Source organism: Mauremys mutica, chromosome 19, assembly GCF_020497125.1.
Source record: "Mauremys mutica isolate MM-2020 ecotype Southern chromosome 19, ASM2049712v1, whole genome shotgun sequence".
Classification (NCBI taxonomy): Eukaryota; Metazoa; Chordata; order Testudines; family Geoemydidae; genus Mauremys; species Mauremys mutica.
Genome location: NC_059090.1, coordinates 16,694,717 through 16,722,059, shown reverse-complemented (window position 1 = coordinate 16,722,059; position 27,343 = coordinate 16,694,717). Strand labels below are relative to the sequence as shown.

The 27,343-nt window shown below is 45.5% G+C and overlaps 1 protein-coding gene across 3 annotated transcripts in view; it reads left to right on the top strand.

Moving 5' to 3' along the window:
- Positions 1-27,343, top strand: part of RAP1GAP2 (RAP1 GTPase activating protein 2) — a 299,431-nt gene that overhangs the window by 75,570 nt on the left and 196,518 nt on the right. Inside the window, exons 1-2 of one of the 3 annotated variants that reach the window (XM_044993830.1) lie at positions 10,847-10,855; positions 16,123-16,178. The exons of 1 other annotated variant lie outside the window; for it this stretch is intronic. The gene's annotated coding sequence lies outside the window, so the exon portion shown is untranslated. Of the gene's footprint in view, positions 1-10,719; positions 10,856-16,122; positions 16,179-27,343 lie in introns of those variants that run through there. One more of the 3 variants, XM_044993829.1, reaches the window with a different exon arrangement.

The window sequence follows — 27,343 nt, the reverse complement described above, 5'->3', positions numbered from 1 at the left end:
TACCACTGGGGCATACTTACCTGTAGGAAATTTCAGCTGCTCTTTAATCATTGTTGAAGGGATGGGATTCTAATGTGGTTAGCGCTATGGCCATAAAATGCAGAATAGCACAGCACATTAAAATGGGTTCCAATTAATAATGGTTAAAGAATACATTTAAAGATTGGAAAGCTGTGAAATTTCTTGGTCTGTCATCTTTTAAGATCAGATAAAATTCTTGACTCTAGAAAGAGCAGAACCATTGAACACACAGATGTGGTATTGTGGTGTACCCCATTTAAGGATAGTGATGTCCCAGAACCAGTCAACCGTGTTCCAAGGCTCAGCCCCTTTAAGAGCAGGCATGCTGGGATGTGTAGTTCCCTGAGGGATCTTGGGGCATTGTAGTCAAAGGGAAGGGAGGAAAATATCAGGTGACAATCATGTGACCAGCCACAGTATATAAAGGAAGCCTGTTGCTCAGAAAGCACAGAGGGATGCAGGAGTTTGCTGGTGGTGGAAATCTTAGTTGACAGACCTGCAGGGAGCAAAGCAAAGCATGGGTGAAGCCTCAGCTGGGAAAAGCTATCTAGGACTGTGAAGCCCGGGAGGGAAGGATAAGGGTGGTGAAGCCCTGGTGAAGGTCTGCAAGGACTTTGGGATGGGCTGGACAGAACTGGTGAGCTTGGGGAAGGGGACTAGAAGACTTGCTTTCAGTGAAACTTACTTTATGTTCATAAACCAAACCCCAGAAGGGGAGTGGTAATTCAGAAGTGCCAGTCATGGGTGTTTTTCTTGATGGGTATGAAAATCAAGGTAGTGGATGCACCTGATGGCAGAGTAGGTAAGCTGCTGCTTCAGGTATATATCTGCCCATGTTCATCCCCCCAGCACGTAAATTTCCACCAGGTGCAAAGGTCTCAAACAAAATCCTAGGCACCACTGAAGCCCCCAAGTAAGTGGTGTTACTTGGGTTTCAATATTGCACAAGGTGCCTGCACTAGGGTGACTCTTGCATATGCTGAGTGAAAACCTGCATTGTATGTAAACTAAAATGTTTGTATTTTAAATAGATTAATTTGGATATAAGGGCAGCACATGGTATGTTCAAGAGAGACTGGCTCCCAGTATCTCTTTAATCTTCTCAGTAACCAAATTAAAGTCAAGACCGTGCCACGTACCCTGAAATCTCTTACTGTTGTCACTGTGTGGTGGGAAAAAGTGCCATGCTAAATAAACTCAGGACAGTCACTCCAGCTCCTGATACTTAAACAGTCCCGTGGTCTATAACCCTTTTAATCTTTTGAAGCAGTCTCCAAATACTCATGATCTGCAAGGGTTGGACTTGGTTCCAAACTTTCTCAAAGTTGAGGAGTATTTGGATCTGGGCTTTAGGTTAGGGCCCATCTCTAATGTGGACTAAACACTCATGAAACCAAAGAAGGTTTTTGTTAAATAACAAGGGCATTGTGGGAAACTGCAAATTCAGCATCTCCACATGGCTCTGCCATCACTTATACAAGTAGCCAGAGCCCCTGGCACTGCTTGGTGTCTAAAAGACTCTTGACTACTGTGCAGCAAGTAGCTGTTTGAGGGTAAATCATTGCATTTTCTGTGAAGTAGGAAGACTAGTAATGGGGCACCTTTTATCCCAGCACTTTCTATAATAGGGGAAGGACCCTATGATGGGGTGTTTACTCCATACTGGCAGGAAGGGGTTAATTGGGCCCTAGGGAGGCTGCGCAGAAAGCAGACAATAGGGGAGGGGCTGCAAGGAACAGCTAATCAGGTCCCAGGAGGCCCATGTAAGAAGAGCTGTAGGGCAGAGCAGAGTCAGTTACTCCCTGGAGCTCAAGGAGGGAGGACTGGGTGCCTAGCAGGCAGAAGGAAGCTAGCGCCCTGGACAGAGCAGTGCTGCTAGCAGGGACCAGGGGAGCTAGAGAAGAGCTCCTGGCTGGCTGCTGGGATTTGCAGGCTGAGGCCCTGAGGCAAGGATGAAGAGGGTGCTGGGTCCACTGGGGAAGTGGCTGAATAATTGAATAATAATAAAGTCGCTGCTGGGGAAGTGGCAGAATAGTTGGACTGCAGCACTCGCCCCCGGAAGCGGGGAGCACAGATCACGACATGGCCGCAGGGTTGTGTCATGAAGAGAATGCCACGTTCCTTGGAGCGACGTGGGTCCAGGAGCAGAAGTGATGGCAGGCGAGGCACCACCGGGCGTGGATGTAGTGACGTGTGGTGCTAATCCCCAAGATGATCAGCAGGAGGCACCAGCATGGTGAGTGGAGCCCCGTCACAGACCCCAAGAGCCAACACTCAGAGGTGGGCAACTGGAGTTAAGCTCCTAAATAAGTGGCCTGACCTTAAAAATGCTGAGCATGCCTCAGTGTCAAAGGGTGCTGCTGGTGCTCAGTGCCTCTGAAAAATCAGGTCACTGATCTAAGTGCCTGGGTTTGGGCTGCTAAGTGTGAAAATGTTGTTGGTTGAAGTCCCCTTGTGCTGGCAGCGAGTGAGAGCCCTGTACAGTGTTAGTGTTGTGTGCCTGGCTTGCATGGTGCCATGAACCAAGCTAACTTATTACACAGTGTATTAGAATATGCCTGCAGCCCTGCCTGCTGTGCGGGATTTCTGTATTCCAAGTGGGAGAAGCCTTTTCTGTCCTGAGTCCACTGCAGGTGTTACCCAAGAGAACTGCACAGGCTATGTTCTGCTCCCAGGGTGTCAGAGGAACTAGGAGTTACTTGTATTGCATAGTAGGAGAGCCAAGCTTTGGGATTTGGCTCCTTCTGCAGCTTGAAGACAGTCCTTCATCCTCTAAAAAGCTCCTAGGTAACAATGAGATCTATACTGTGTTGAGAAGACAGATTAGCATCAATAGACTTTAAATGCTGAAATAGTTAAACATATTGATCTCCACTGCAATCCTGTTGGCTCCTGCCCCTGAGAAATTCAGGCTTTAAATTGTTTTGCCTTCTCTTCCTCTAAGAATGAGATTAGCAGAAGTACAAATACTCTTAGACATTCAATAAAAGCTGATTTTTAAAAAAAAATTTCTATGACCACACATCCAGTTGAACAAAGTCCCTTGTCAAATCACTTTCAACAACTCCAGTTGAATCAATGCTATTTTATCGCATCATCTATGTACATAATCAACTTGCGCTCACTAATGACATATGGCCAGATCCTCACCTTGTGTAAATTTGCATGGTTACCTTGAAGTCAATGGAGTTAGGGTGAATTACACCAGCTAAGGATCTGATCTGCTTCTGAAGTAGCCATTTAACAAAAGGTTTTACTGTAGGTCCCACAAAGATAGATTGTAATGATGTCTTCCCGGGTCCACTTGAGTGCCTCCCACTTCTTTGTCACTCACCAGACTGCTGGCTCTGTGTTTTAAGACTCTGGAGTCCAAACAGAGTCCATGCACAGTGTTTGTCTTAGGGTCCTTAGAGGATCTGTACTCCGAGAGTTGGTCTATCTCTAGTGCGCCATCCTGCCTGTTTACACTATACAGTCCATTGCCCAGGACCCTGGAACCAATGCTGACCCCACATGTTCCTCTGTATCTTAAACGCATCCTCTCCCAAAATCTCACTGATGATATGAGCCTTCTGCATTGCATATTAACACTCTCAGGTGACCTGTGATTAGGTGTAGTACATACAGGACTCGAACACACAGCATTGTTCTTCAGTAGCATAACAAATACACAGATATACCAAAATAATACATCTGATGTGTGGTTCTCTGCCTCAGTTTCCTCTCCACTCAAGAATATTCTTTGAGGTGGTGTCAGGGTCATCTGAGGCTCTCCAATGTCCTTCTGTTGTAGTGGTTGGGTGGGTTCTGAAACATGGAGCCTTCTCCCTTAGCTTGCCTCCTTTGACTATGGCTGGTCGGTCCCCTTCCCTTCTCCTGCCCTAACTTCTTGTGTGTGAGTCTTTTCCCCTGTGAGTCCTTTTTAAACACCTGTTTAGTCACTTCTGTCTTGTTGGCCTCCTTGGAGAATTTCCACTCCCTCCGTTTGCACCTGCCTTTCGACAAGAGGAGGAAGTATCTTCTCCCAGCTTAGGCAACCCTTCTTAGGATATCTATTGGCTGATCAAGGAACAATCCTTTATAATTGGGCACTCCTCATTGTCTTAGGTCTGGCGTCTACCCGTTGTAGATCCTATCGGCAATGGTGGCTACCCAGTGGCAGAGGCGCATTTGTGAAAAAACAGTTTGATGTCAACAACTGCATAATAATGCCATGATATCAACCTCAATTCATACATGTGACTTACGTTTCCAAAATCGTGTCAATCTATTCCCATTGATATGCTACTTTACTTTGCACAAATAAATCAAACATCCTTAGTGTCTTGGCTGTATTTCTAGTATAACTTCACCATCAATCTACTGTGATCAACAATCTTAAAAATCCACCAGCACCTTTGAGGCAGCACCCTAGTTTGTGTGTCCCTGCCCCCTTTTTTTTATATCACTAGTGTATTTGGATACAGTAATTGGAATGTTTCCAGCAGCAATTCATGTTTTAGAAAAATCACACGTCTTAAATGTAAATAGTTGTTCAATCTCCTGATCGGGTTTGGTTTTTCAAACAACAGAGTAACCAGTAGGGGCTTCTAATGCTTCAGGACAAATCAATTTCTGTAATCAGCAGTGTGTTCCTCTAGCCACTTCTAATGATTCTGGGCTAAATCCAATGTAACCTTGTCTGTATTGTTGAAATGCCTCTTACTGGGTGACCTCAGTAAAAACAAGCTTATGTTCGCTCTTCCATTTGAATTTGTTGGTATGTAGACTTGTTAGTGAAGCTGAAAAGGGGCTGTTTGGATGGATGCTTAGAGCAAAGCAGTTGGGAGCTCGGATAATCATAAAGGCCAATCTGAGCTGAAGGTTTTGACTTCCCTGTGTGACCGCTGGTAAGTCACTTGACCTTTTGTACAGAATGGTATGTGTACACTGCCATCACGGGGCGTCATTGCAGCGTGTGTAGATGTACCGAGCTAGCTTTAATCTAGCTAGTTTGGGTACAAGTTTGTGCAGCTTGTTTAAAAGAGCACAGACTAGCGGATCTAGGGATTAGCTTGATTAAAATGGAGGTGTCCCGGGGAAAACTCTAGAAGCATTTGCATTGTGTTTTGTTTCTCCTGTGTTCTTAGATTCCGAACTCTCAGAGCAAGGACTATTCTGAAATATTTAGAAAGGGCCTGGCATGGAGTGGGTGCTAATGCAAATAAATACCTGCAAGTCTCATTGCATTTTTCTTCCTTTGGTCAATCTCATGTTTAGATAGACAGGGGAATTGGATCTTCAGTTTTATATGCACACATTGGCAGCCCCGGGCTTATTTTATTGTATTCTGAGCCTCACAGATAAACATCCGAGATCTAGGGAGTGTTCCCAATTGAGTTGGGTAGGCTGGCATGTACTGTAAATTGCCATATATTCCTTCTCTATCTCCTACATGGTATTCCAAGTAACAAACCATGTGAACGGGATCACAGAAATGCATTACAGGTAGGCCCGTAATGAAAATCAGTACAACTAGATCGTTCTCTGATTTATGTAAACCATATTAAGGCCTCCCAGAAATGTACCCTGTTGTGTTTGATGTCTAGCTAATAATCACCTCTTGGGTGACTGAGTTGTTTGTGATCACCTTGCCTGAGATAGGTTTCACTAGATCTGAGAAAGTGCATTAATATTCCATAACGTGGCCTGTTAATGAACAATGCATCACAAATAGCAACCTGCAAAAAAAAGGCTTTAGAATCCTTTTTTTTTTTTTTACTCCACAGGAACCCACTGCTCAAGGCATGTTGGTAGATTTCCAGCCTCATTCCACTGTAGCAGGAGCATGGTGAAAAGTAGTAGGCAGCCTCCTTTGTTCTACAGTTCATTCCTATGGTGCCTTGCTTTGCCTTATTGATAGGCTGGGATGTGGAATGTGTTTTCGCTGCCATGATATAATCTAATTGTGTTCCTGCATGGACACTACCTTTTTATATACAATTGTAATAAAAAGATGAATAGTGTTGCTGCAGTGCATGAGGTATTACAACATTAACGATGCAGTCTGTCTTCTGCAGCCAAGGCAGCAAAGAAAAAATTATACTGTCCTTCCCGGGCATAATTTCAGCACCAGCTGTGTGGACTGTTCCTCAGTAAAGATACTCCCAGATACAACAAGTATCCCCATCTCCCCCTTGCTTGTATTTAGATGATCTAGCACAGATCTTTCTATATACAAATATGTGGGTAAGATATATGCCAAATGTTCTTTGCGAATCAGAAATAAATGCATGGTTTGTGCATAATCACTTTAGAAAAAAAATCTAAGTTTTCTTCCTGATGAATTCAAGTAGGATGATGCTTGTTAGCATTTTGGCAATTGTAGACATTTGAGATGGAAAAGACTTGTTGGCAAAATGCTACAGAAGACTGTAATTTTGAGTTCCCTGAGATGGTTTTGAGATATTCTAAGTCGGATCCCTGAAATTAGAGAATACTTATGAAAATTTTGGCCACAAGTAGCACAGATTACTTCCGAAGGCATCCGTAAGAGGCTCAACAATGGGTGAAGAGTACACAGTGGCCAATGTAGTTTTGTTCAGTACAGTGAATCAAATTCAGACCTAGTATCGGTGGATGCATCTCTGAGTTGGTCAGGAATTTTTTGACGAACCCTCCTTTTGCAAAAAAATAAAAATAGTGAGGTGTCAGAATCAAAAGTGTTCCTGAAATGGTTTTGACAAATCTCCTGGCTCAAAACATTATTTAAAAATGTTGAAATTGTCCAAATGCTCCATTTTAACACTTCAGAAAATATTTTGATTTTTTTTAGATGAAATGAAATGTTATTAGATTTAGACTAAAGGAACGAAAAGAGTCAAAATTGAAAGTAAACATTTTGAAATTACTGCAGTAAAACATTTTGTTGGACCCGAAGCAAACTCTTTTTTTCAGATTTCTGGTTCAGAAAGCACCAAGTTCAACTGCTGTCCTGATTTGAGGATGGGAAAATGTGGATACCTCAGATTCTTTGCAGGATGGGAAAATAGTGTCCCATCCAGCTGTTCTCCAAAGCCTTTTACTTACAGCATTAGGTTTGCAAAATAAGTCTCTAATTGGCACCCATACGTGCCTCATTATGGATGGTGCTATGCACCCAGTGGATTCAGTATGAGTTAAAGACACTCAACATCCTGCAGGTGTTTCCCAGGGTTCTAACCTGTCTCTTCCTGCCTGGGGTGCGGACTCATGTTCCCGTGTCTGTTCTTTTTCTCTGTAGCCTACTTCCACCATTTCTCTGTCACTTGAAACAAGGGGAAGCCAGGACACACAGCTGCTGCAATCTCAGCCAGCAGGGGGCGTTTTTTGCATGACACAGCCACTGATCTGCTGCACATTAATTAGCTGATTACACTGCTAACTCAACATGAAGCTGTGTTATTCATGCACAAACTCTGTTAAAATAACGCTAAGTGATCTGGCTTAACACAGCACAAGGTCTGACTAATTCCAGCCTGGACTGGCTGCAGCTGTCAGAGGATTATTTTGCTCCTTTAGAAAACAAATGACAGTCATTTTACCCCAGTTCTTGATAGATCCTCTTTAATAGGTTCATTAGTGCAAATTTGTGCAAGCTGCAGTCTTCGGAATGAAATGCTGCCCTTTGATCTGGCTAAACTTGGTAGCAACATAATATTTAGCACACTAAAAGCAGGGTCCCTTCCTAACCTGCCCAGTTCACACACTATAAAATGCAAATGTGTGCTTCTTCCTGACCTTGGTTTATTAATAAAGAAAACAGCAATAAGATAACAAAGTTCTGCTGGTGCCTTGCCAGATTTAGCTGCTCTGAGGGTTCCTCCCTGCAAGACTGCTCAGCCCACATCCTATATCCTCTCTCCATCTCCCTTAAATCCAACTGGGGAAAAATTATGTCCTCAGTAGAACTCCCTGAACTTTTTCAGGGAATAAACTCCTGCAAACTGGGCAGTTATTTCAGGCAAACACTGCCAATTGGATTTTTGTTACACCAGTTTCTATGCTGATAGCATTTCATATGCTTAAATGGAGTCACTCCAGTGTAAGTGAGGGGAGAACCAGGACCATAGTTCTTTTCATTTTCAAATTGCTTTACCAATGTGTGGCTAAGTTCTGTGCTGGCTTGGAGCCTTGTGGAACTTCAAAGGGTGTACACTGGCTCTCAGTGCAGGATCTGGACCAATACTAGCTAGCTCTGCCCCCTTGTGAGGCAAGCAATATTATTACCCCCATTTACAGAAGGGGGAAAACTGGGCCAGAGTGGTGAAGTTTCCATTGGCCTCAGTAAGAGTTAGAATAGAACTCGGGACTTCCAGGCTGCCATTCCTCTGATCAGGCCACTAGACAGTGCCCCTCTACATTTATTGTATTATGTATGCAGCTCATGCTGTGCATATATATCAATAATTTGGAAGAATATATTTCCCTGGCCCTACATACCCTCTCTCTTACAGTGTCTTGGGACTGGTTCAATAGTCTTTTTAAAAACCCTCTCATTTTGAAATGACCAACCAACTTTCTCTTTAGTTGCACAGAATTACCGATAGGAAATGCGGGTTCAATCCTGCAAGAGACTGAGCACCCTCAATTCCCATTACTTCATGGAAAGTGGGAATTGAGGGTGCTCAGCACCTCACAGGAGGCAGTTGGCACCTTGTAGTTCTGGCCTTTGAGGATATGTCTTCACTGCAGTCAGGAGGGATGATTGCAGCATGGATAGGTTAAAATAACAGTGTAGTTGCAGCGGCGTGGGCTACTTGCCTGAGTAATATTTCCCCCACCCCCTCCAGACTCAAGGTATGTACTCGCCATGGGCTAGCCCTCCCCACACTGTTATTTTTAGCAATCTAGCTCGATCCAAGCTAGCTTGGCTATGCCTACCCATGCTCGCCAGCTGACTGTAGGCATCTGAGCTGCCAGAGGCGAGTAATGCATGTTTACAAGGGTCGGTTTGCTTTGCCCGTATGTGTAAATGAATGTGTGAGAAAGTGGGAGGGTGAGTGACAGGGTGGGATGTGAGACTAGAAGTGGTTCATTATCTGTCCTTTGTGGAAACTGCCGCCTCATTTTTTGCAGGAAACCACACGTGTGATTAACAGTTACCAGGTACCGGCTGCCGGGCAGCTTGGGGTCTCGGATTCTTCTTTTTCTCACCCATCAGCTCTGACCCTTAGCTCAAGCAGAACCTTTGCATTAAGGCTTTCATTATAAATCAGATGTAAGCACTGACTGTGGACAGCAAGTGAGTTAGCGTCCTCATGGCCCACAATCATGTGCAGAAAATAGAGAGAGATTGGACGGGGGGGGAAGCCATCTGCGATATACATCTCAGTCATTTAGTTTTGCACTCAAATTGCTCAAGGCAGGGAACGCAAACTATTAAGATAAGTTGACTTCAGAGTAGATTGGCCATTGGTAGGACACACAGACACGCCCCCCACCCCGTAATAAACGCATTCAGTGGTCAGTATAAATGGGAGGGGAATGTGGTTGCTTGTTAATCACACTTCCCACCTGCAGATCTGAAAGTGCTTTACGAAGGAGGTTAAGCCCCAATACCCTCATTTGACTGCTGGGAACCGAACCCCCAAGAGAATGAAGTGATTATGACTTTCCCAAATGACGCTGGAGACCAGCTGGGAATCGAAGATGATCTCTTGGCTTCCACTCCCCTGCCTTGCCCACTGGACAACACAACTTCCCCACTAGATAACAGAGAATTCTGAGCCACACATATTAAGGAAACACCACGTTTTGTGGTATGCTGCTATGCCATGGAGCCCTCTCAGTTCCCTTTCTCATTGTGTCACATTGCGTCAGTGCTTCCATCCTGCTCTGATTTCTCCTTCGTACCCACAGGTTCATTTACAGCTGTTTCCCAGCACCTCTCTCTCTCTGTCATCCATCTGAGATGCAGAGAGGAATGCTGTGTGGGTGGCAGTCCCTACCGCTGACAGCAGCTGGGCATCGAATCTAAGAAGAGTAGACGGAGGGAGGTGTGAGCAAGATCTGATTCAACAGAGCCCAAAGACGCAGCCCAAAGTACTTGCTTGCCTAGGCAGCACAAGACACAGGCGTCACTTAAGGGCTTAAATGCTTTGCGGGCTCTCTGTGCAGGGGTGACTTGCCCATGGTCACACAGGGAGGCTAGGGACTGATCCCAGATATCCTGAGTCTTAGTCCTGTGCCTTAACCACGTGGATGGCTGAGAGGGCGAATTATGGACTAAGGAACCTTTAACTGGTTTGAAATGAACCAGTGGCGGTTGTGATGGAAAAGCACTTACCTAGCGGCCTACGTGAAATGGGTTGGCAGCCTAGTTCCTACCGAACAGGTATCCACAATACAAAAGCAACACTGCACATGTCACCGACTAGCTAAGTGAAGTGAGGCCTAACTCTCGATGGCATTTCTCTGTCTCTTATGCACTGACTTTGAAATATCACATCCGATCAATTTCAAGGAAAGTTGGAGGCATCGCTGGGCAGGATCCTACCGATCCCGATGGCAACTGGGAACCCTGACCGCTGCACTCGGTGCCCACTTGGTGCGGCAGGCCGAGGGTCATTGTGACATCAGCGATAACTCAGCCAGTCGTCATCCCCTCCCTCCTATTATTTTCATACTTCCATCCCACTGGTTGAAATGAATTGGCAAATGAATGCGGGTCGGGACTAAGGTGCTTTGCCAGAACTGGGGCTCTGGGGGCGGTTCAGAACCGGAATATCTGGGGCTGCTTCGGATCAGGAGCTGTATTGGCTGAGTGGGAGGAGGCTGGAGATCTGTCCTGTGACTCCCTCCTTGCCTGGCTCAGGTGGGATCATTTACCTCTGCCCAGTCACAACTGTCTTAGTTCCTCTAAGCAGGGCCCATTTGGTGCTGCAAGCAGAGAAGTTACTTGAGGGAGCGAGGGATGACTGGTTGAGTTACCTCTGATGTCCCAATACTCCTGCTCTGGCTCCTCTGCCTGCAGCACCACTTGGGTCCAGTTAAAGGGAGGTTGTTGCTGTGAAACCAATAAAACAACAAAGAGAAGAATGGGAGCAGCTTAGACGACGTAACAATACAGTGGCAGAATTCTGTAAAATTGCTACAGATTGAGGGATACAGACTGTATTCCTGCCTCTCCCACCATCTCTGCATGAATCCACAATGAAGTAATGAGCCTCATGGTACTATTACAGTTAGGTTAATTCTTGCTTGGCGCCATAGTGAGCATTTTAGCTTAACCCTAAATGCAGATGGAACTTCATCTGTAAATCCCAACAACAGGCAAGTGACATGGCCTGCTCTTTCCTCTTACATAGAACTTTTCAAATGCAGTTGAGGCTCAATGGATTCTTAGCTGGTCTAAATAGCCAGAGCTTCATAGACTTCAATGAGCTTCATAGACTCCAAGAGCCTATACTTCAGTGGAAGCCTTATTAAACCCTTTATGTAAGTTTCATTTGCATATTTCCAATTCAGTGTCTGCTATGAGCATTCTGCTTTGAAGACCCCTGATCAAACCTGACTGGATAACCCATGAGTACAGACAAATAGACAAATCAAGTGTGTTTTGGCAACATATAACTCCGGCACATAGTTGGCATTTCTTGGTAAACAAAATCTAAACGGAACAGTGTGTTCTCATTAAAATGTAAGCCTGTACATTGTTGTAATAATGAACTGACCAGTCTCTCTCCCTGTCTCTGCTATATTTTGTATCTTAATAAGGGAACCCTCTGAGAGTGGGGGCATCTTTTTTTCACCCGACAAAACTTCTCCTTAGAACTGACATTGAATGACAACTGAAACTGCAATCTGCAGTGTAGTGAAACGAGTGGGGACTTTCATTCTCCGTTGCTGTCCACGGAGTTTCATTACCTCTTACTTCACAGTGGGATAGATTGTGGCTTTCAGCACAGCCTCAGCAAGGAGGGGCCTGGGAGCTGCACCACCCCAGAAGTAGCCCTCAGAGGCACTGTGATGCCTGAGTCACAATTCTGCCACTTCTTCCTATAGGTGGAGTTGGTGTAGCGATTGGCTGCTGGCCTATATCAGCAGCTAATGACACTCACCCCCAGTCAGCTGAGCTGTGCTGGCCATTGAATGGGAGTAGTCTAGCTGCAGCTTTGTCTGTTTGCCTCTATACCTGCCCTAGAGGGGAATAGGTGTATGCATAGATTGTCATGCTCCATCACACCTGGATCTAACGGGCCATCTTACCCCTGCATGCCTACATAGGGGTATAAGGTCTGTGTTCCCCTGCCATCCCTAAATTCAACCCTGGTATAAATCCTCCTCGGGGAATTTGGCCCCTGATGTTTTGTACAATTACTGTTCACACCAATCAAAGATCCAGGGCCTCCTTGTGTGAGGCGCAGTACAGACCAAAGACAAGGAAGACAATCCCAAAAGACCGACCCCTTTATTTCACTCCTATTTTCTGGAACAGGATCTTTTCAAACGCATCTCCGGAGATGGATTTTTCGGGGAGTGATATTATTCTACCAGCGGTGGTTGGTTTTTTGGCAGCGCTTTGTCTGGAGATTTGGTCCCGGCAGCATATTGGTATCCTAAGGCTATCTAATTATTTTGCTTCTCTGGGCACACCTAGAGGACGTGCTCCATCTGAACGCAATGGCAAAACTCCCATTGACCTCACCCAGGCGACAGGCTCTGGCCCTGATAGCACACGACAGAAACCAATTCCACAGTCAAACACTAGGCCCCAGTCCCTGCAAGACACGGAGCTCCCTGGCAGAAGCTAATGAGAAGGGAGAGGGCTCAGCCGTGTGCAGGATCAGGCTCTCACATACTTAGCACAGTGTGCTCTGACACTTCATTCCCCAGTGCCTTTGTCACAGAGCCCCAGAGAAGTACTTAATTTTGGATATTACAGATGGTGCCAAAGATTCATCTTCCCTGGAGCTTTTGTGTTTTTTAGTTTTAGTTGATTGATTACAGTGACTTGGCTATTACTGTTTTGAAGGGAACATTCTGCCCCCCCCCCCCTTGGTTTCAGAATTATTATACAGAATTACTGTATTATACAGAATACTCCTGGGGCAGGAAAATGTCACAGCAGACAAATTGTTTCTGGAGAACCTGCCATAAGAACCCAACGGCAGAGGCGAGATGTTCTGTAACAACACGTCCCCAGTGAAATGCCGTGTTCCTAATTTAGCTGGTGCTCGTGGGTGGCCCAGGGGTGCTGCTGGTCAGCATTGAGGTGTGTTGCTTGAACTGTGCTGGGGAAACAAAACATGTCCTATGGGCCTGAGCCAAAGCCCAGTGAAATCGGTGAAAAGACTCTCATTGACTTCAATGGGTTTAGGATCAGGTCCTGTGTGTGACTCTAACTCTCCTATCGTTGTTTTGTCAAGGTTTCAAAGCTATTTTTCGGATTGTTCTTTTCCATCAGAAAAACTGTACTGCAAACAAGACCATCCTAATCATTCTCTTTCATAGAAAAGGCATTTTGATTTGCCAGTGGTAATAGCCTTGAATTAGGACGATATTGAATGACTGGCAAATGAAATAGCGCCCACAGAATTAAAGTCCAGCGAGTCAGAGTTCTAAGACGCTTTGCACAGCCACCTTGACTAGTAGGGGAGTTTATTACTAGCAGGTGCCATTCAGATGTCCTTTGCTTTTGGTGTTTATGTTTGGAAAACCTTAAGCCTAAGGCTATTCAGATTCCTGTTGGTTGCTGTTCTGAGTAATTCTGTGTATTTGGAGCCAGCCTGTGAGAGAGTCTGCAGTAGCGTCCTGAAGGCACAAATGAAATTTCTCTGTTTGGGGTCTGATTGATTAACCCAAACCTATTGGACAGAAAGGCTCCTGTTGTTGTTATGATAGGTGCTTTGCAAACATGATGAGAGACAGGCCCTAATCCAAAGAATTTACAGTGAAAACAGCAAAGACTGACAAAAAGTGGAGACAGAAAACAAGGCACAGAGGGGGGAAGTGACTTGCCAAGGTCACACAGTAAATTGTGACAGAGCCAGGAACAGAGTCCAAATCTCCTGCTTCTCAATCTGGTGTCGTCATCCCTAAATCACACTGACATTAACGGGCTTTGGATCAGGCCCTAAATTAGCAGTGGCTTCACTTGTCTACTGTCCCCTTACTCTCTATTTATACATCACGTACTTTAAATGTAAGGATTGGAATTCAGGATAAACCAGTAATAATTGCAGCTTAAAACCCTTTGAGCTTAAGTTCTTAGAACAAAACTGCTTGTTTTCTTTATTCTGTGAGCTGCTGTTTCTGGCGAGGTTGCTAGGGATCTGTTGGTGTTTCCTGCTGCTTCAGTAGGTACAATAACAAATAGTTGGATTGCAGCAGTGTAAAAAATATAAATTCCTCTAGTGCACATAGATGTTCAGGCAGATTCTTAGCCGGTGTAACCAATGGAGGAGCGATACCAATTTACACCCCGGAGAGCCAGCCTGGGTACACCCGTTTATTCATATATTGCCAGTGTGCCTGGCCATCAGGCCTATCTTCAGCGTCTTGAGCCTGGGAGGAGGAAGAATTTTCTTCTTGAGGATGCTACTGTTCCATTTTCTTCTTCCATTGATGTACTAAAGCTGTAACTCCTTCAAGGCAGTTGTGACACTATTCTTGCTGTCTGGGTATGCAGGCGCTGCTAGCATCTGGAGGAGAATTTAGCATCCTTGGAGACGATGGATATCTGTCTCATTTAAAGTCATAGGGCCAGACTTCATTTCGCGCCACTGGTGTGAATCCAGTGCAACTCCAGAGTCAATACGTTATTCTGGATTCACGCTGGTGCCACTGAGATCTGAATTTGGCCCTTCTGCAAAGCCCCAGCAAATAAAAATCTCATGCAGACGCTAACTGGGCCAAATTCTGTAGTTCCATTGACTTCAGTGGCAGTTTTACTTGAGTAAGGAGTTAGGGTTAGGGGATGTGGATATTTGGTATTAAGGATTTAAGTTCTATTTCTCCTTGTTGTTCCTTTTAAGATACCTAGTGCAAAAAGGGTGCAATTTCATATATAAACTTAATCTATGTATTAACTGGTAAAAATCTAGAGTAAGTCCACTGACTTCAGTGGAGGAACTCTGGATTTACACCAGTGTAACAGAGCACAATTTGGCTTTTCATCTTATACCTTAGAGGCATGATTGGGTGGAATAAATGATGCCAGTGTTTTGAGAGAATCTGTATGAGGTTTTTATTTTTTTCCTCAGCATGTTTTGTGTATGTGTTAAATACACACACTCATGCACACCCAGAAAATAGGTACATATGCATAGCTGCAAGGGCACTCAGAAGGCCAGACCCTCAGAAGGTATAAATGAGCATATCTCCATTGAATTCAGTGGGATTATACTAATTTATATCAGATGAAGATCTGCCCAAAGTATTTAATGCAGTGTCTGGCTTTTACTCTGTTAGCCTTATATCAAGAGACTCTGGCCCAGCACAGAGCCCTGTGGGGAAGGGGAAAGGGTTACTTTGCATTCTGAATTCATTCTCTGTAGGCTGGAACATTTAATGATCCAATGAAAATTTGCTAGATTTGAAAGCAGATACTGTCTGAATACTGATCAGAGTGATGCATTCTTGCCCCTAGAATGTGTCCCCTCCTCTTTACACGTGTACTCTAGAAAAAACAGCGTTGTCCTTTGTAATATGGATCACTGTCTGTACAGTACTTTGCTGATGCTTTGGACCCTGTAAAAGGAATGTGTGATTTGAACAGCCCCAGCTTTTACACGATGAAAACTGTACAGAGAAGGGAAACAGTCGTTTGCCGATGAAACAGCCTATTGTTTTGAACACTGAGCTTGCTTCAGAGCACGGGCCAGGTGAGAATCTGTTGTACCTGGCAATGTGTAAATGGTGACAAAGGACAGAGATGCGGAGAAGAGGGTGGTGATAGGGAAACCTTTGGTGTGATTTTCTTGATGCTGCTGCCGTTTGGTAATTTAGACTTTTGTATGCAGCTAAAGGTCAACATTTACATTTAAATAGAGTTTTGAAATCAGATCACAAAAGGGCCGTAGACTTTTTTTCCTAATATATCGTTGGTAGTTTGCAGCTATGCACTTCTTCTTTCACTAGGGCTGGGAACAGGAACTTGGGACGAGACCCAAACTGGCTGCAGCTGCTCAGTACAGGTGGGTTGGACAGTCAGACGGGAAAGTGCAATGTTCTGCTTTTGGAGTGGTATTTTTGGTGCCCTGTTATTTAAAGCGGTTGGGAAGATGCTTTGATGGGAGTGCATGATACAGCACCCAAAGACTGACAAACCTGCTCAGTGCTATGGCTTTGTTAGGCCAGCTGCAGTATCTGGATTAGAAGATGAAAGCAGAAGAGGGGAGAGTATCAGAGGGGTAGCCGTGTTAATCTGGTTCTGTAGAAGCAGCAAAGAATCCTGTGGCACCTTATAGACTAACAGACGTTTTGCAGCATGAGCTTTCGTGGGTGAATGCCCACTTCTTCGGATGCCCAGTTCTTGCATCCGAAGAAGTGGGCATTCACCCACGAAAGCTCATGCTGCAAAACGTCTGTGAAGAGGGGAGAAGGATTATTTAGGATTGCACAAAAGGGTGTTACCCAAAGGAACTGGGGATGAGAAATATGAAAGTGTAATAAGAGGCGGTGTAATCCTTCCTGTTCATTCATATGAACCTAATCCAAAGTTCACTGTAGTCAATGGTGGGGTTTGTTTTTTTTCCCCATTGGGAAACCAGGCCATAGTAGGGGTGGGCAAACTTTTTGGCCCGAGGACCACATCTGGGTGGGGAAATTGTATGCAGGGTCGTGAATGTAGGGCTGGCGCAGGGGGATGGGGTGCAGGAGGCGGTGTGGTGGGAGGCGGCTCAGGGAAGGGGGTTGGAGGGCGGAGCGCAGGAGGGGCTCGGGGTGCAGGCTCCAGCCTGGCGCCACTTCCTCGAGCGGCTCCGGGGTGGCAGCAGCGTGCAGCGAGGCTAAGGCAGGCTCTCGGAAGTGGCCAGCATGTCTGGCAGTGGCTCCTGGGGGTGGGGTGGGGTGAGGTGGGGCAGGCGGCTCTGCCACACGCTGCCCTTGCCAGTGGGTACCGTCCCCGAAGCCCCCATTGACCGCGGTTCCCTGTTCCCGGCCAATGGGAGCTGCAGGGATGGAGGGGAGGGCAGTGCCTGCAGGCAAAGGCAGTGTATGGAGTCCTCTGCTCCCCCTCCCCCAGAGGCTGCAGGGACGTGGTGCTGGCTGCTTCCCGGAGCAGCGTGGGGCCAGGGCAGACAGGGAACCTGCCTTAGGCCTGCTGTGCCACGGGGCTGGCAATCCCACGGGCTGGAGTGAAAGCCCTGACGGGCCATAGTTTGCCCTCCCCTGCCATAGGCCCTTCTGGAAAAATCCTATAGAACTGAATAGGGATGAAATTAATAGGGTTTTACAGAAATTTAATTGGGTTCCATTAAATCTTTACAAATCTATAGGGCCAGATCTTCAGTTGGATGAAATCAGTAACAATGTTCTGATTCACACCAGCTGAGTTTAATACCAGTGGGTGAGGTCCTTTCTATAGGTATTTTTATTTTTAAACTGTCCTGTAGCATTCTATAAAAAGGCTAGAATTCTATTCGATTCCATAGGATGGCTCAGAAAACCCACAGCAAGGTGGTGGTTGTCTGTTAAATTCTGTAGGGCTTTTCCACAAGAGGAGTCTGTCATCAACTGACAGGCCTTGTTTGAACAGCAAGCTTCTGATTTCAGTGTGATGCTAAGGACAAGCTGGCATGGAAATGCCTCACTCAGCTGGTGGCACAGTGATCCCTTAACCTTGGCTTCACCTCAGGCGGCCCAAAGACGTATGCTCCACTACTAGGAGACATACGGTCCTCGCGCAGTATATTGAAAAGTATGAGAAAAAGGAAACTGAAGTTTTCAAGTTTTTTTTTTTTTTTAAAAAGAAGACAAGTTAACAGCAGCCGACCCGAAGGAGAAGCCCCCTCTGTAATCAGCGCTTGCACAGAACTTTAGAGCAGGCTTACAGGAAGTGGTGAGAGTGGCTTTCCTCCCCCGGAGCTTGAACTAAAGGCACGGAATAGCTGGAGGGAGCACACTTCATGCACCGGCTGTGCCCGCTGGCAGAAGTGCCCCGTCTTCCTGTTCGGCTGCAAGCAGGGGGCCAAGGTATATGTGCAGCCGTGCAGGAGGGACATTGCCAGCGACGCTAGGAGGAGTGAGCACTGCCAAGCAGCCACGATGTTTCATAGGAAACGGAGCGTCTCGTTCGGAGGTTACGGATGGTGGGTGATTTTTACCATTCACTTTGTGGGGCAACGGACGGGGGTGAGGGGGAGGGTTTTTTGTTCCATCTTTGGTTTCTCTGAGGTAATTTAAAGGGGAAAACCCTTTGGTGTTGATAGTGTCCTGCTTTGAAGTAGAACCTCCAAAGGAAAGTGTCTTCCTTGTGCATTGTGAGAAGGGAAATATCTGAATGCTTTTGATTTAGACCAGGGGTGGCCAACCTGAGAAGGAGCCAGAATTTACCAATGTACATTGCCAAAGAGCCACAGCAATACAGCTCCCCCACCCCACTCCCAGCGGCTCCCACCCACCGGCAGCCCCACTGATCAGCACCTCCCAATCAGCTGTTTTGTGGTGTGCAGTAGGCTGCGGGGGAGGGGGAGGAGAGGGAGGAGCAAGGGCATGGCAGGCTCAGGGGATGGGACGGGAAGGGGTGGAGGGGGGCAGGGTCTGTGGCAGAGCCAGGGGTCGAGCAGTGAGCACCCCCCGGCACATTGGAAAGTTGGTGCCTGTAGTTCCAGCCCCGGAGTCGGTGCCTATACAAGGAGCCACATATTAACTTCTGAAGAGCCGCATGTGGCTCCGGAGCCATAGGTTGGCCACCCCTGATTTAGGGACTTGGTTTCCTTTGATTCCCCTCCTTCTGAGATTTGAAAGGGGCAGCCTCTCTTAGCGTAGCGGTTTGGTGCTTTACGGTCCATTCACCTTTTGGCACGAACACATTGTTCACGTAAATGCAAAATTGCAAGGAGAGATCTGCGTGAATTTCCAGTAGCTCCTCACTAGGTGTGTAATCTGTAGTAGCAGGGATGCACTGTGTAATGCTATAGTTAACCCAGCCATTTAGTGTCCCTGTCTCTTCCCCTTTCTTCTTCTAATAAATAGAGTATCGTGGTTTCAGTATACATGGCGGAAGAGTTTATTGCATTTCCCATCAAGAGATAAACTTTGAATCCATCTTCTAAACTGTATTACGTGCATCCAGGGATCTTGCCTGATTTACTATGGATGCTGAGTCCAGAATGGGTTGTCAATGACTGCTTGATTGATTGATGTACTCTTTATCCTTACTAGTTAGTGCTGGACTTGTCACCTGTCTCCTGATTTAAAGAAGCACATTCCTTTTCCCAGGGATATGTTGCTGTATGAGGGACTGATTGATATTTCTGACCCGATGACAATTTAATACCCTCTTTCCTGCTTCTAAGAAGTCCAAGTGTGGTATATTGCGATCAGGCCACAGCAGTTAATGGATGTATCGGCAATTTCATCCTCAAACCAGTCATTAAGGTGTCTTCATCCACTGGACAGATACAGCTTGGGCAGAAGAAGGTTCCCTTCAGGCCACCCTGCAAAAGTCGTTCATTCTACCTTCTAGGGGCAAGAGCATAGCTCGCTTTTCATTGCACATTCAGTCGTGAGCCTGCTAAACCTGTGCCCGTTGTGATATTGGTTTTAGGTAGAGCTGGTCAAAAATGTTCTGATGGAACAGTTTTCTGTCCGAAAATGCTGATTAGATGAAATCAGAATGTTTTGAAATGTTCCTTTTAGTTAAAAATGTGACGAAAAAATTAGCAAAGTGCTTTGTTTTGATTCAGTTGGTTAGATTAGTATGTTATACAACAACAGTTGAAATAAAACACTTTGATAAGGTCATTTAGATACTTCCAAACCAAATTTTGTTAGAATTTTTGTTTTGCGGGAAATTTTGACTTTTTGTTCTGATTTCAGGATGAAACTTTAGAATGTCATAATTTCCTATGGGGAAAAAAAATCTAGGCTTTGCCTGGTTCTAGTTTTAAGGTAGCCTGGCAGTTGCCCATGGAAAACTGGATTGAAATCCCAACAAATTCATTTGACGTAGACTATCAATGTTAACCACTTCAATCACTGACAGGCTAGCTCAAATAGAGGCTTTTCAGCTCATGGGAGCTGGTTTCAATTTCCTCACTAGTTTCCTGAATCATCCAGTCCTTGTTCAGGTTGCGTTTCCTTTCATACTTTAGTTGATGCTATGAATGGATATAATACTAAGCATAGAATTAAACAACAGGTAGTCACTGCACCTTTGCGTTTTCTTTCACAACAGCATGTAATGAAGGACAAAGCACCAGCTGTAGCTTTGAGTTTCCTGCCTCCATCTGGCTTGTCACCATCTAAATGCTGATTCATTTTAAACAATATTGTTATGGATTTTTGTTTCTATATCTATATTTGTATCTAGATCAGTGTCTCCTTCATTCCAGTATTGTCAGAAGTAGAGAGACATCTGCTAACTTATCTGGGCATAATCCATGTGGGATATGTGCTATAACACTGATTAGCAGACAGTGACATGGGGGCTACTGGTCTTTTGTTGGGATGGGGTGAGGGAGAATGGGGGCTATAGGAAAGGTCCCGAATGAAGTCGATGAGAGAAACACCACTGTTACATACATCATTGGAAGATTTAGCAGGCAAGGCTAATGACTTCTTGGCAGCTGTTCAGAATTAAGGCTTCAGTAATACTAATACTTGGCTTATGCAGAGCGTCTTTCACAAGCTCAGGCCACTCTAGATTAGGCCTGAGTTTAGTGCATCAGGTCCTTTGACTCCTCTTTCTTCGGCCCCAGTTGTAGCACTCTCACTCACGCGGAGTAGTGCTTACTCGCATCTCACTGAAGTCCGTGTGACAGTGTGTGAGTCTGTACGACTCAGCCTGCAGAATCAGGCCCTCTGACGGTATCTGTTGCATAACAGAGCACTCTTCTATTCTAGGGTTGCCAACTTTGTAATATTTAAAAATCAGGCACTCCAGCAGGAGTGCTAAAACCTCCCCTTCCCCCTAAGGCCCTGCCTCCCCTTCGCTCCTCTTTCCCCCTCCCTCCATTGCTCATTGCTTTTATCCTCCTGCCCTCCCTGCGTGGGTCAGGAGCAACCCACCTGCAGAGCCGGGGCTGGGAGCTGCAGCCACACAATGCAGGTAGGAGGCGGCCCCGGCTGAGTAGGGACAGTTGCGGGTGATGATTCGGTGCCTCCTCGCCTCCCCCGCCCACAGTAACCAGACATTGGGTGTCTGGTCAGTAGATCTGACTGGATATCATCAGGTCCCCTTTTCGACCGGACTTTCCAGTCGACAACCGGACACTTGGCAACCCTACGTTCTACGGGCATGAGGTTATATAACTTCATTACTGGAGCTGATCTGTAACTGAGCCGTATGCTCCATAAGGTATGAGGGGAAGGTTAAGGATGAATTCTAATGAGACTTGTGGAGTAAAAGGTTAATCAAAGGAGTAAGGGTAGTAAGCAGGGCTTTGAATATATCTATATATATAATCACTTTAATTAAATAGGAAGCTTTAAGAATCATGAGACCTGAGAATAAGGTTTGCAGGAGCCCCTGATGTAGCAGTGTGATGTGTCTCCCTCTGCCCTCTGCTTGTGGGAACCTCACTGAGCTGACAGTGATCTTTTCTGATCTTACAACAGATTGCATCTAATGAGGAGCAGCCGTGTGAATTTGGAGTGACACTTGAGTGCACATAATGCCATTGTAGCAACTTAGGTCAGAAATCTAAGAGGCACCCCACAAGCTGAAGTCTCTGGGAGCTGTGGATGCTCAGCTCTTCACTGAATCAGGCCATTTTTAGAAAGAACATTGGAATGGCCATGCTGGATCAGTCCAGGAATCTTCTAGCCTCGTATTTTATCCCCTGACAGTAGCCAGCAGCAGCTGTTGCAGAGGAGGATGCTAAAAGTGCTGCAGACGGCAGTTACGGGAATCTTCAACAGGGAAGATTCTTAATCCACAATAGTTATGGCATTGGTTTAAGCACTGAATCACGAGGCTTTATAACCTTTCCAAAACCCTGGTTTGTTTTCTTAATATTTATGATTCTAACTCTGGATATTCTTGTTATTCACTCGAATGACAGTGTACATGGATGTAGATGCTGTCTTCTGAAACGCATGTGGGGAAAATCTGGCTTTAGGATTTACTGTGGCAGGAGAAATCTAGCAGCTTCTGAAGCCACTGGGAGTAAGTAGCACAGGATCAGGCTCTCTGTAACCATTGTAGTTAAATGAATTGTATGTGATACTGTTGATTTTCAAAGCTGACATTTGTCTGAATGTTAAGTTAAACAGACAACCATGGGAAGAACTGCCTCTGTGTTTGTTTACTAGAAAGGAAGTGATCGGCTAATTCACCCAACACCTGTATCTATTTATCTTACCACAGTAGTATATCTGTACATCTTGACAGACACACCCTTTCTGTGGGAACCCTGTGAACGAGATTTACCATCAGGGAGGTTACTCAGCCAGACCTGAACTCATCTTCGAGTGCTCAACAATTTCCAGCACTGGGCCCAACACAGATGGCGATTTTCTTTTCTGTCTGCAATATTTTTTCTGTACAGAATAAATGTGTCTGTTGGCCAGCTCCGGGGCTCTTTGCAATTACACCACAGCTTTCTGCTCTGTTTCTGTTGGCGATACCTAGTCAAAGGGCTGGACAAATCATAATGAACTGAATCCTGTGAGGTGGGGAATTATTATTTTTTCCATTTCACAGAAAGGGAGAAGCAGCCAGGGTTCATATGATAAGACTCCTGATATGCTCTTACCTGCTTTCATTCTCTTCCCTGCTCCCCGCCTCCGACAGCTGGCTGTGAACAAGCACTATTTCGATGATCTTTTCGCAGGCTGATGATGCCAATGGAGACTGGCCTGGAAATGAATCACCCATTTCCCCCCCCCCCCAGTTTTCTTGCATCATGAAAGCGAGGGCTGCTGCCAAGCTTCTGAGTGAATGCTAGGGGAGCATGCGTCAGTGTGGGACACATCCTTGCCTCTGCACTCCATGGCTGCGTAAGGACCTATTGGCTGCCGAACCACTGTGTATTTGCTGTGCAATGGGCGGCACCGCGTGTGTGTGTTAGGATTTGGGGGGTCCTGTAGGCAGGGTTCTTGCACTGCAACACATTGTGGGAACCATGTGGTTCTGCACCACAAGCAGGCTCGTATAAAGTGTGAAGGCTACTGATTAAAACAGGTCCCAATTTTAGCCCCCTTGAAACTGTGGTTTCCTTAAGAGCAATTGTTTTTCTGTGAAGAACAACAGCAACAGACTTTTTCTTCTTGCATTTGCATCGGTATGAAATCCACTTGCTGCAGCTCTGCTGTGTTGTCTATGAATATTTCAGCATGGATCCTTTAGGAGTTAACGGTCTCATTTACCCACAATCCCCTTGGCTCATTTGCATCAGTAAAATGTTTAGGCAACAGAAATTTGCACCCAAAAAAATGCTTTAAGATTCAACTTGCTTTATCAGGACCTGAGAACAGCTTTATCACATCATAATGAATAATGCTTTTAAATCTGCCTTGCATGGAGCTCATCCAGGAGCGTGCAACTCATGGCATGCTTTATCTTCGAAACAATAATGTGCCCACTCTTTGGGAGCAGAGAGTCTGAGCAGATGTTAAGGGGAAATGGTTAAATGACTGCGAGCCCATTAAAGCCTACGGGGAGATGTCATTAACGTCAGTGAGACCTGGAGCCAGGCCTCTCAGATTCCAGATCATGGGTCTGATCCTGCAAGCCTGACTCAGGGGAAGAGCCCTTGCTCAGGGGAGGAGCCCCATTAGCTTCAATAGATTGGGCCCTGTGGGCTGCAACCCACTAGTGCAGGGGTTCCCATGAGCTGTGTGAGTCTGCAACGGTGGAGGTCGGGGAAGACTGAGGGGGCTAATCCGTAGTATGGAGAGAGGCTTAAGTCTTACGTGGGCACTCTGCCCCCAGGCCGTCCCCTTGCCCCACCTCACCTAGAGAGACCCCCTGCCCCTCAAGAGGGGATGAATGCCACAAGCTGCCCATTAACGATGCCTGCACCCTGCATGGGGGCACTGGGACACAAGAGGCTCCCTGTACTCTTCCCCCCCGCCTTCCAATTGTCCCCCAACACAGAGTACAGGCATAACTTGTCCCTGTATTTTATACTACTCTGCAATACGTTTTCCTTAGGATCCCAAAGCCTCTGTGTGCTGTAATGAAATGTGCCTTGTAAAAGGGGAATTTTGACTGGACTGTAGAGACTCGTGGAGTAACAACAACCCTTTGCACTTATATTGCACCTCTTGTCTGAGCTCTCAAAATATGTGACGACGGTTGGTAGGGAAACTGAGGCACAGAAACAGGGAAACTGGTGGGTAGGGAAACTGAGGCACAGTTTCAGCTAGGGAAACTGAGGCACAGAAAATGAGTAAGTCACTCAAGGCTTCCCAATGAGCCATTGTTTGGGAAATAGAATCCAAATCTACTGAGTCACAGCCATTTTTGACGCTATCAACTCGGGGGGGAAAAATGAATGTAAAAATTGTTAGAGAACCCTTGTCGCACGGAGTCTTACAATAAACATGGACTCGATGGGTGTGATCCAAAGCCCACTGAAGGTAGTGTGGGAGGTTTGATATTGAATTCAATAGGCCTTGCATCAGGCAGGCTCTGCCTGGATGCCTCTCACACCAAATGCCGGCTGGTTTCTCCTGAGTTCTGAAAACAATTTGAATCTGGAGATTTGAAAGAAGGTTAATGTAACTTGTAAAGAATCAACGTTGCACTAGGCTCTTACAACACTTGGGAAATGTTCTCTGCAGGAAGGAAGGAAATGCAAAAGTGTATGCACACAGTTCAGGGGAAGGTTACATTTAGCATAACTGGCAATGGGGTATTGTGCAATAGTTAACATGTGGGAAGGACGTGTGGGCTAAACCAGGCTTTACATTGAACTATTTTGAGCCGTGAGAATGGAATGCCAACCTATAGGCCTGCAAAGTATGAGCAAGAGTCTGATCTCACTCCACTGAACTCGCTCCTCTGTTGTTAACACCATCAACTTCAATGGACCCGTGCTAGGATTATATTAGTGTAAGCTGGTGTTACATAATTAGTCCATGTGCTCTGCACTCAGTGGGGAAATTCAGTCGTGGAAGAGGAGTTCTGTAAAGTTACTGGTAGATGGGAAACAGTATTTCAACAGCATTAAATATTTTTTGTGATCACGCTGTAAAAGAATGATTTTTGGATAAAGGGAGTTAGTTCCACATGACCGATAATGGTGCGTTTGCAGTCACTGCCAATAGACATAATTTTACATTTTGAGATGTTAATAATAGTTGCCTTAATTCAGGTTAATATTATTGTGACGGGTTGGATCCCCCCCCCCTCCTGGGATGCCACCTGATGTACTGGGATTTCACTGAGCCTCTCTTGCTCAACTCAGCTTGGGTTCCTTCTCGCTGCTTTGCTGAATGAGGCTCTGTGTGAAAGGACTCCCCCAGCACTCACGTGCACACCCCTTTTGGGAGACAAACCCAAAATAATACCGTCTTGCACTGTATGGAAAAATCTGCACAGCGCAAGCCCAGAAAAATCCGCCCTCTTCCTCAATGGGAAGAGAGATGTGCATGACTTCTTTCCCCCCCCTTATAAATTACATAAACTGGGCTTAATAATAAACAAAATAAGTTTATTAACTACAAAAGGTGAATTTTAAGTGACTAGAAGCGATAACAGACAGAACAAAGCAGATTACTGAGCAAATAAAACAAAACACGCAACCTAAGTTCAATATACTTAAGAAACGGGTTACAAAATATAATTTCTTACCCTAAATGTTATGTTAGGCAGGTTGCAAAGTTTCTGTGGTTTAGAGTTCTGGTTCTATTTCTTTTCAGACTGGACCTCTCTCTCAGTCTGGACTCTCCCCTTGCCTTCCCTTCAGGTGTCTTTTGCAGTCGTTCTTCTTGGGCAGACAGGACATAGAGAGGAGGAATTTGCTTTCCTTCCCACCCTTAAATAAGATTTGCATAAGGCCGGAATCCTTTGTTTCCCAACCTTGACCCCCCTTCCCTTTCAGCGGAAAGTTACAAGACGTCCCAGATAATGTTTAGCGTCAGGTGACAAGACCCCCTGTCCTAGTAGTGTCACAGTTACATCCCCGGATGCCTCTCAGGAGGGGGAGAGATTAGTAGCTTCATGGTTGAATTGTTCCTTCCTGAGGGCCCATCAGATCTGAAGGCCTATCCTCTGGTAGGTGTCTCCCCAATACACACCCAGTTGTAATTGTTACATAGTCCATATTCCTAACTTTAGATACAGAAATGATACATGCATACGAATTGGATAATCACATTCAGTAAATCATAACCTTTCCAATGATACCTTACAAGACCCATCTTGCATAAAGTATATCTATGTCATATCCATATTATAAGCATATTTTCATAAAGAATATGGAGCGTGGCATCACAATTATTTTAATAATAAGTGTTCCATGGAGATGGACATTTATTAAAAGTACCAAATAAATAGATAATGGCTTGGGATCTCGTAAACCACTAGAATCAGACCTCAGCTACAAGTTGACAGTACTATGTTGTATGTATACAATGTGTCACCTTTTGTCTGTAGATCTCAAAGCACTTTGAGTGGGTCTCCTATTGGATATAGTCTCTCTGCCTTTCATCATTCAACCATGAGTGTGAATTTGTGTCTCACGTCGCACTGGTTGTAGTCGGTGCCTGAGAAAACGTGCATTGCTGGGAGGCTCCCGATCCTGCAGACTAGGCCCTGGGTTGCATGAGACCTGGGTTCCATTCCTGCCTCTGCCACTAGCCTGCTGGGTGACCTGAGGCAAATCACTTTACCTCCTTGTGCCTCAACTTCCGCACCTGTGAAATGACGCTTTCCTCCTTTGTAAAGAGCTTTGAGACTTGCAGATAAGAAGAACTACTTTACAGAATATTTATCAATATCGTTGGATTTAAGTGGACCATTACTGGTCAGGGTATGAAATGACAACCAATCACAGGTTAGGAACATCAATTCTGGGAAACAGTCACTCAATGGGACCTTCATTCTCCATAGAAATATAGAGAAAATCTATTTTTACTATTGAGTTGTGCATCCACAAATTTACTGCTGCCTGTTACTGCTGGAAGGGTTTGTTTAAGGCTCTGAGTTGTGGTGTGTAGTGCATTAAATGATACAAAGATACTTTTG